The sequence below is a fragment of the Acanthochromis polyacanthus genome, chromosome 10, assembly GCF_021347895.1.
Source record: "Acanthochromis polyacanthus isolate Apoly-LR-REF ecotype Palm Island chromosome 10, KAUST_Apoly_ChrSc, whole genome shotgun sequence".
NCBI classification, from domain to species: Eukaryota; Metazoa; Chordata; class Actinopteri; family Pomacentridae; genus Acanthochromis; species Acanthochromis polyacanthus.
Window position 1 is genome coordinate 24,300,129 of NC_067122.1, and position 9,886 is coordinate 24,310,014.

The following is a 9,886-nucleotide window of genomic DNA, read 5'->3' on the forward strand; positions in this document are numbered from 1 at the left end:
TATTGGACATTTGCTCTTCAGATGAGCTCTTCTGTGATTATCTATCTGTCTTCATGGTTGTCACAGGGAATGGCGACTACGTTTGAGAAAACAGGTAATTTTTAGAGATGTTTTGATTCTGAACACTGAACGTGTTAGCATTAGCTTAGCTACTTAGCTTCGACTACATTTGCATCCCTACATAGCTTAAAGGTTAAACACATGCACCATATGTTGATGATAATGATAATATCTATGTTTATCTTTATAGCTGGTCTTAAGGCTAATTACGAGGCAGAGGTCAGCTGCTGCCTGGACACATCCATGATCACGCCACTGGTGGGACACAATTGTACTGGATTTCAGCTGAAGGCTGCTGTTCTGTCCAAACTGAGACATTTTTATTGTGACATACCCTCCACTGTTGTTAGCTTTTGATTCAATAATTTTTTTTGAGATGAGGAAATCACTATTGCATGTTTCTAGTTAAATACCCTACTTTTATGATATATCACTACAGCATGCACTTTTTATATTTTCCATCAATTTCACCCAAAAGTTGAATAACTATTTGTGAGCAGTGTATGTAGACACATAATAGAAGCACATTTCAATAATATGTCTGCTGCAGTAGTGCAGTTTATCTACCTAGATTGGTGTAACAGTAAAAAAACAACAACGTATGCTACTGATGTTTCTGACTAAAATCTGCTTGAAAAGCACAACTGCTTATCTGTCAAAATGTGTGTAACAAAAGTGTGCACTGAACACTGAATAAAGTCTCTGTAGATTATAGACAAAATTTGCATCTCTCATCACAAATTTCTGTTCATTCATCCAAAGTGCATGAGTAAAATACAAAACAGGTGAAGTACTAAAAAAGATTTATTTTCTAGAAAAGCCAATAGTCAACAATGCAGTTTAATTCTGGGACAGTTGCTCCAGCACCGACACCATGCGTCCCATCAGTGCAACCAAGGTTTTCATTCATCTTCTGGATGTTCTGGAGCATGGCAGAGGTCACGTCTTGGTGTCTTCCGATCTGTTCCAAGAACCGTTCCTCTGACCTCTCCAGATACTGCAGAGGATCCACAGCAGCTTCCTGGTTCCCTTTTCCTGCATAAAAGCACCAAAAAGTACTAGTTGTCAGTAATTATTTTCTATTTTCATAAACACAGTTAACTTAAAGTAAATGTTCTATTTTGTGATTTTAGGATGGGTCAAAAGATAACATACTGATCATGTTGATGTCTGCATAGTCTAAACAGATCTTACTTGATTTGGTCTGTAGAGAGGAGGACAGCGTGGAGGAGCTGCAGGACGGAACCAGTAAGCTGCAGACTAGTGCTCCTGGTAACTGGACCTCATCATCCAAGGCCGACAACTAAATAAAATGAACAAGACATGCTGTTGATAGCATCTGTAATACAAATGATTTTATCCATTAACTGATTTATTGCTTTGTCCATACAATGTTAGAAAGTGTTACAAATAATACCTGTAATAATTTCCAACAGTGATAAATGCCTTGTTTTATTTTACAACAAAAAACACCAAAAGCATCTGTGTATAAGAAATCAGTGCATTGGATTTCCACATCTGCAAAGCTAGAAAATCACACATCAGAATTTCACCTTGAAATTATGAAAATAGCTGCAGATTACCAGTACTCTTTACTTCATTGTGTTAACTTGATCATTTCAATCAGTTTTTTAGACTTGTATTACTGATACGAAACATAATCAACACATAAATTAAAATGTGTTCGCAAAGAGTTCACTGGTTCTTCAAGGGAAATTTCAATGATAACCATATAGTTCAGTAATATGATTAATGGGTCATTGTGCAACAGCGTGGGAGGTTCTGAATACAGGTCTTGGACTGAAATATTGCTGCTGCTTTCCTCCGGTTTTATAAGGAGTTGTTTCATAGCTTGTTAGCTTACCAGCGGCTAACTGGCTGGCAAACAATAGTTGAACGCCAACCTCTAATCACTGATCCGGTGTCCGGACCGCGTTAGCTGGCGGAACGTTCATAATACTGATGTGGGACTGTTGTAGCTAGCGTATTCATAGTAGGATAACAGCAGGATGTTGGAGAAATAAAACTTACCATTATCAGGATCGCTGGTCTGCATGGCAGACTCTTAGCGCATCGCACTGCTTGAATGTCTGTGTGTTTCAGGCCGATTTTAAAATAAAACTCAATAAAATTCTCGTCCGGGTGAGTGTCCTTCGTTGTCGCTTCGCCATACGGACATGTCCCTTCCGGGGCTCGGTAGGAAAAAAAGATTTGATATATATATAATGAAAGTTGATATATATATATAATGAAAGTCGATATATATATAATGAAACTTGATATATATATAATGAAAGTTGATATATATATATAATGAAACTTGATATATATATAATGAAAGTTGATATATATATAGTAAAAGTCGATATATATATATAATGAAAGTCGATATATATATATATAATGAAAGTCGAGATATATATATAATGAAAGTTGATATATATATATAATGAAAGTCGATATATATATAATGAAAGTTGATATATATATATATATCAACTTTCATTATATATATATCAAGTTTCATTATATATATATCGACTTTCATTATATATATATCAAGTTTCATTATATATATATCGACTTTCATTATATATATATCAAGTTTCATTATATATATATCAAGTTTCATTATATATATATCAAGTTTCATTATATATATATCGACTTTCATTATATATATAATTTCCTAAACGGCATGTATGGCATGCCGTTTAGGAAATTATATATATAATGAAACTTGATATATATATAATGAAACTCGATATATATATAATGAAACTTGATATATATATAATGAAAATTGATATATATATAATGAAACTTGATATATATATATAATGAAACTTGATATATATATAATGAAACTTGATATATATATATATAATGAAAGTTGATATATATATAATGAAAGTTGATATATATATATAATGAAAGTTGATATATATATAATGAAACTTGATATATATATAATGAAATTGATATATATATAATGAAAGTTGATATATATATATATAATGAAAATTGATATATATATAATGAAAGTTGATATATATATATAATGAAAGTTGATATATATATAATGAAACTTGATATATATATAATGAAAGTCGGAATATAGAATGTTCAGATTTTCATTCCATCTATTCAAAGTTTCATTCCATATATTCAGACTTTTTCCTACTGAGCCCTGGAAGGACATGGCAAACAAAAACAGGAACCTTATTGGACATTTGCTCTTCAGATGAGCTCTTCTGTGATTATCTATCTGTCTTCATGGTTGTCACAGGGAACGGCGACTACGTTTGAGAAAACAGGTAATTTTTAGAGATGTTTTGATTCTGAACACTGAACGTGTTAGCATTAGCTTAGCTACTTAGCTTCGACTACATTTGCATCCCTACATAGCTTAAAGGTTAAACACATGCACCATATGTTGATGATAATGATAATATCTATGTTTATCTTTATAGCTGGTCTTAAGGCTAATTACGAGGCAGAGGTCAGCTGCTGCCTGGACACATCCATGATCACGCCACTGGTGGGACACAATTGTACTGGATTTCAGCTGAAGGCTGCTGTTCTGTCCAAACTGAGACATTTTTATTGTGACATACCCTCCACTGTTGTTAGCTTTTGATTCAATAATTTTTTTTGAGATGAGGAAATCACTATTGCATGTTTCTAGTTAAATACCCTACTTTTATGATATATCACTACAGCGTGCACTTTTTATATTTTCCATCAATTTCACCCAAAAGTTGAATAACTACTTGTGAGCAGTGTATGTAGACACATAATAGAAGCACATTTCAATAATATGTCTGCTGCAGTAGTGCAGTTTATCTACCTAGATTGGTGTAACAGTAAAAAAAACATATGCTACTGATGTTTCTGACTAAAATCTGCTTGAAAAGCACAACTGCTTATCTGTCAAAATGTGTGTAACAAAAGTGTGCACTGAACACTGAATAAAGTCTCTGTAGATTATAGACAAAATTTGCATCTCTCATCACAAATTTCTGTTCATTCATCCAAAGTGCATGAGTAAAATACAAAACAGGTGAAGTACTAAAAAGATTTATTTTCTAGAAAAGCCAATAGTCAACAATGCAGTTTAATTCTGGGACAGTTGCTCCAGCACCGACACCATGCGTCCCATCAGTGCAACCAAGGTTTTCATTCATCTTCTGGATGTTCTGGAGCATGGCAGAGGTCACGTCTTGGTGTCTTCCAATCTGTTCCAAGAAACGTTCCTCTGACCTCTCCAGATACTGCAGAGGATCCACAGCAGCTTCCTGGTTCCCTTTTCCTGCATAAAAGCACCAAAAAGTACGAGTTGTCAGTAATTATTTTCTATTTTCATAAACACAGTTAACTTAAAGTAAATGTTCTATTTTGTGATTTTAGGATGGGTCAAAAGATAACATACTGATCATGTTGATGTCTGCATAGTCTAAACAGATCTTACTTGATTTGGTCTGTAGAGAGGAGGACAGCGTGGAGGAGCTGCAGGACGGAACCAGTAAGCTGCAGACTAGTGCTCCTGGTAACTGGACCTCATCATCCAAGGCCGACAACTAAATAAAATGAACAAGACATGCTGTTGATAGCATCTGTAATACAAATGATTTTATCCATTAACTGATTTATTGCTTTGTCCATACAATGTTAGAAAGTCTTACAAATAATACCTGTAATAATTTCCAACAGTGATAAATGCCTTGTTTTATTTTACAACAAAAAACACCAAAAGCATCTGTGTATAAGAAATCAGTGCATTGGATTTCCACATCTGCAAAGCTAGAAAATCACACATCAGAATTTCACCTTGAAATTATGAAAATAGCTGCAGATTACCAGTACTCTTTACTTCATTGTGTTAACTTGATCATTTCAATCAGTTTTTTAGACTTGTATTACTGATACGAAACATAATCAACACATAAATTAAAATGTGTTCGCAAAGAGTTCACTGGTTCTTCAAGGGAAATTTCAATGATAACCATATAGTTCAGTAATATGATTAATGGGTCATTGTGTAACAGCGTGGGAGGTTCTGAATACAGGTCTTGGACTGAAATATTGCTGCTGCTTTCCTCCGGTTTTATAAGGAGTTGTTTCATAGCTTGTTAGCTTACCAGCGGCTAACTGGCTGGCAAACAATAGTTGAACGCCAACCTCTAATCACTGATCCGGTGTCCGGACCGCGTTAGCTGGCGGAACGTTCATAATACTGATGTGGGACTGTTGTAGCTAGCGTATTCATAGTAGGATAACAGCAGGATGTTGGAGAAATAAAACTTACCATTATCAGGATCGCTGGTCTGCATGGCAGACTCTTAGCGCATCGCACTGCTTGAATGTCTGTGTGTTTCAGGCCGATTTTAAAATAAAACTCAATAAAATTCTCGTCCGGGTGAGTGTCCTTCGTTGTCGCTTCGCCATACGGACATGTCCCTTCCGGGGCTCGGTAGGAAAAAAAGATTTGATATATATATAATGAAAGTTGATATATATATATAATGAAAGTCGATATATATATAATGAAACTTGATATATATATAATGAAAGTTGATATATATATATAATGAAACTTGATATATATATAATGAAAGTTGATATATATATAGTGAAAGTCGATATATATATATAATGAAAGTCGATATATATATATATAATGAAAGTCGAGATATATATATAATGAAAGTTGATATATATATAATGAAAGTCGATATATATATAATGAAAGTTGATATATATATAATGAAAGTTGATATATATATATATATATATCAACTTTCATTATATATATATCAAGTTTCATTATATATATATCAAGTTTCATTATATATATATCGACTTTCATTATATATATATCAAGTTTCATTATATATATATCAAGTTTCATTATATATATATCGACTTTCATTATATATATATCAAGTTTCATTATATATATATCAAGTTTCATTATATATATATCGACTTTCATTATATATATATCAAGTTTCATTATATATATATCAAGTTTCATTATATATATATCGACTTTCATTATATATATAATTTCCTAAACGGCATGCCATATATATATATATATATATATATATATATATATACATATATAATATGGCATGCCGTTTAGGAAATTATATATATAATGAAACTTGATATATATATATATAATGAAACTTGATATATATATAATGAAAGTCGATATATATATAACGAAACTTGATATATATATAATGAAACTTGATATATATATAATGAAAGTCTATATATATATAATGAAACTTGATATATATATATATAAGGAAACTTGATATATATATAATGAAACTTGATATATATATAATGAAACTTGATATATATATATATATATATGGGACATGTCCGTATGGCGAAGCGACAATGAAGGACACTCACCCGGACGAGAATTTTATTGAGTTTTATTTTGAAATCGGCCTGAAATACACAGACATTCAAGCAGTGCGATGCGCTAAGAGTCTGCCATGCAGACCAGCGATCCTGATAATGGTAAGTTTTATTTCTCCAACGTCCTGCTGTTATCCTACTATGAATACGCTAGCTACACCAGTCCCACATCAGTATTATGAACGTTCCGCCAGCTAACGCGGTCCGGACACCGGATCACTGATTAGAGGTTGGCGTTGAACTATTGTTTGCTAGCCAATTAGCCGCTGGTAAGCTAACAAGCTATGAAACAACTCCTTATAAAACCGGAGGAAAGCAGCAGCAATATTTCAGTCCAAGACCTGTATTCAGAACCTCCCACGCTGTTACACAATGACCCATTAATCATATTACTGAACTATATGGTTATCATTGAAATTTTCCTTGAAGAACCAGTGAACTCTTTGCGAACACATTTTAATTTATGTGTTGATTATGTTTCGTATCAGTAATACAAGTCTAAAAAACTGATTCAAATGATCAAGTTAACACAATGAAGTAAAGAGTACTGGTAATCTGCAGCTATTTTCATAATTTCAAGGTAAAATTCTGATGTGTGATTTTCTAGCTTTGCAGATGTGGAAATCCAATGCACTGATTTCTTATACACAGATGCTTTTGGTGTTTTTTGTTGTAAAATAAAACAAGGCATTTATCACTGTTGGAAATTATTACAGGTATTATTTGTAACACTTTCTAACATTGTATGGACAAAGCAATAAATCAGTTAATGGATAAAATCATTTGTATTACAGATGCTATCAACAGCATGTCTTGTTCATTTTATTTAGTTGTCGGCCTTGGATGATGAGGTCCAGTTACCAGGAGCACTAGTCTGCAGCTTACTGGTTCCGTCCTGCAGCTCCTCCACGCCGTCCTCCTCTCTACAGACCAAATCAAGTAAGATCTGTTTAGACTATGCAGACATCAACATGATCAGTATGTTATCTTTTGACCCATCCTAAAATCACAAAATAGAACATTTACTTTAAGTTAACTGTGTTTATGAAAATAGAAAATAATTACTGACAACTAATACTTTTTGGATGCTTTTATGCAGGAAAAGGGAACCAGGAAGCTGCTGTGGATCCTCTGCAGTATCTGGAGAGGTCAGAGGAACGGTTCTTGGAACAGATCGGAAGACACCAAGACGTGACCTCTGCCATGCTCCAGAACATCCAGAAGATGAATGAAAACCTTGGTTGCACTGATGGGACGCATGGTGTCGGTGCTGGAGCAACTGTCCCAGAATTAAACTGCATTGTTGACTATTGGCTTTACTAGAAAATAAATCTTTTTTAGTACTTCACCTGTTTTGTATTTTACTCATGCACTTTGGGTGAATAAACAGAAATTTGTGATGAGAGATGCAAATTTTGTCTATAATCTACAGAGACTTTATTCAGTGTTCAGTGCACACTTTTGTTACACATATTTTGACAGATAAGCAGTTGTGCTTTTCAAGCAGATTTTAGTCAGAAACATCAGTAGCATATGTTTTTTTTTTTTTACTGTTACACCAATCTAGGTAGATAAACTGCACTACTGCAGCAGATATATTATTGAAATGTGCTTCTATTATGTGTCTACATACACTGCTCACAAATAGTTATTCAACTTTTGGGTGAAATTGATGGAAAATATAAAAAGTGCATGCTGTAGTGATATATCATAAAAGTAGGGTATTTAACTAGAAACATGCAATAGTGATTTCCTCATCTCAAAAAAAATTATTGAATCAAAAGCTAACAACAGTGGAGAGTATGTCACAATAAAAATGTCTCAGTTTGGACAGAACAGCAGCCTTCAGCTGAAATCCAGTACGATTGTGTCCCACCAGTGGCGTGATCATGGATGTGTCCAGGCAGCAGCTGACCTCTGCCTCGTAATTAGCCTTAAGACCAGCTATAAAGGTAAACATAGATATTATCATTATCATCAACATATGGTGCAGTTGTTTAAGCTATGTAGGGATGCAAATGTAGTCGAAGCTAAGTAGCTAAGCTAATGCTAACACGTTCAGTGTTCAGAATCAAAACATCTCTAAAAATTACCTGTTTTCTCAAACGTAGTTGCCGTTCCCTGTGACAACCATGAAGATAGATAGATAATCACAGAAGAGCTCATCTGAAGAGCAAATGTCCAATAAGGTTCCTGTTTTTGTTTGCCATGTCCTTCCAGGGCTCAGTAGGAAAAAGTCTGAATATATGGAATGAAACTTTGAATACATGGAATGAAAATCTGAACATTCTATATTCCGACTTTCATTATATATATATATATCAACTTTCATTATATATATATCAACTTTCATTATATATATATCAACTTTCATTATATATATATCAACTTTCATTATATATATATATCAACTTTCATTATATGTATATCAACTTTCATTATATATATATCAAGTTTCATTATATATATATATATCAAACTTTCATTATATATATATCGACTTTCATTATATATATATCGACTTTCATTATATATGTAATTTCCTAAACGGCATGTATGGCATGCCATATATATATATATATATATATATATATATATATATATATATATATATGTGAAGAGTTCATTAGCAAAAACAGGTAACTCCATTTTCAGAAAACTCTTTTTTTTATTGTTTACTTGAGGTAATAATAATATTAACACTAATAATTTTTTTTCTCTATTTTGTCGTGTATTTTTCTACTGAGTCAAATCCACTCAACTTCAGTTTGATTGATATTATCTCAAGTAAACAATAAAAAAAAGTTTTCTGAAAATTTATCAAAAGGGAGTTATCTGTTTTTGCAAATGAACTCTTCATATACCGGGCTTTGCAAAAGTTCTGTTACACTCGGTTTCATGATCTTTAGAGACGTTTACATGTCGGAGTGAAAAATTCCATTAAATAAACTGAAAGTTCTACCTTATAGGCAGGTGTCCTTAATACAAATTTTTTTCTCCGGTGAAGTTGTGTCAAGATGGAAGTCAAAAGAGTTGAGATATCTGCTCTCCTTTGTGCTGAACATCAGCCGGATGACTGTCCACAGAGTCGCGGAGAGGCTAAAGAATGGTGAAGATCTTTCAGGTTTTCACCATTCTTGATAGATCACTGAAAGATCTTCACCATTCTTGAGCCTCTCCGCGACTCTGTGGACGGTCATCCGGCTGATGTTCAGCTGCTTGGCTCTGTCAGACTTGTTGTGGCCAGCATGAAGGAGAGCAGATATCTCAACTCTTTTGACTTCCATCTTGATACAATTTCAGAACAAATTTGTATTAATGACACCTGCCTATAAGGTAGAACTTTCAGTTTGTTTAATGGAATTTTTCACCCCGACATGTAAAC

The 9,886-nt window shown here is 33.3% G+C and overlaps 1 long non-coding RNA gene across 1 annotated transcript; it reads left to right on the plus strand.

Annotated features, from left to right (window-relative positions):
- The first annotated feature begins 6,452 nt into the window (after positions 1-6,452).
- LOC127535818 (uncharacterized) lies at positions 6,453-7,836 on the plus strand. The gene is made up of 3 exons (XR_007944691.1): positions 6,453-6,603; positions 7,332-7,440; positions 7,601-7,836. It is a non-coding gene; the product is annotated as an uncharacterized LOC127535818 (long non-coding RNA).
- The last annotated feature ends 2,050 nt before the right edge of the window (positions 7,837-9,886 follow it).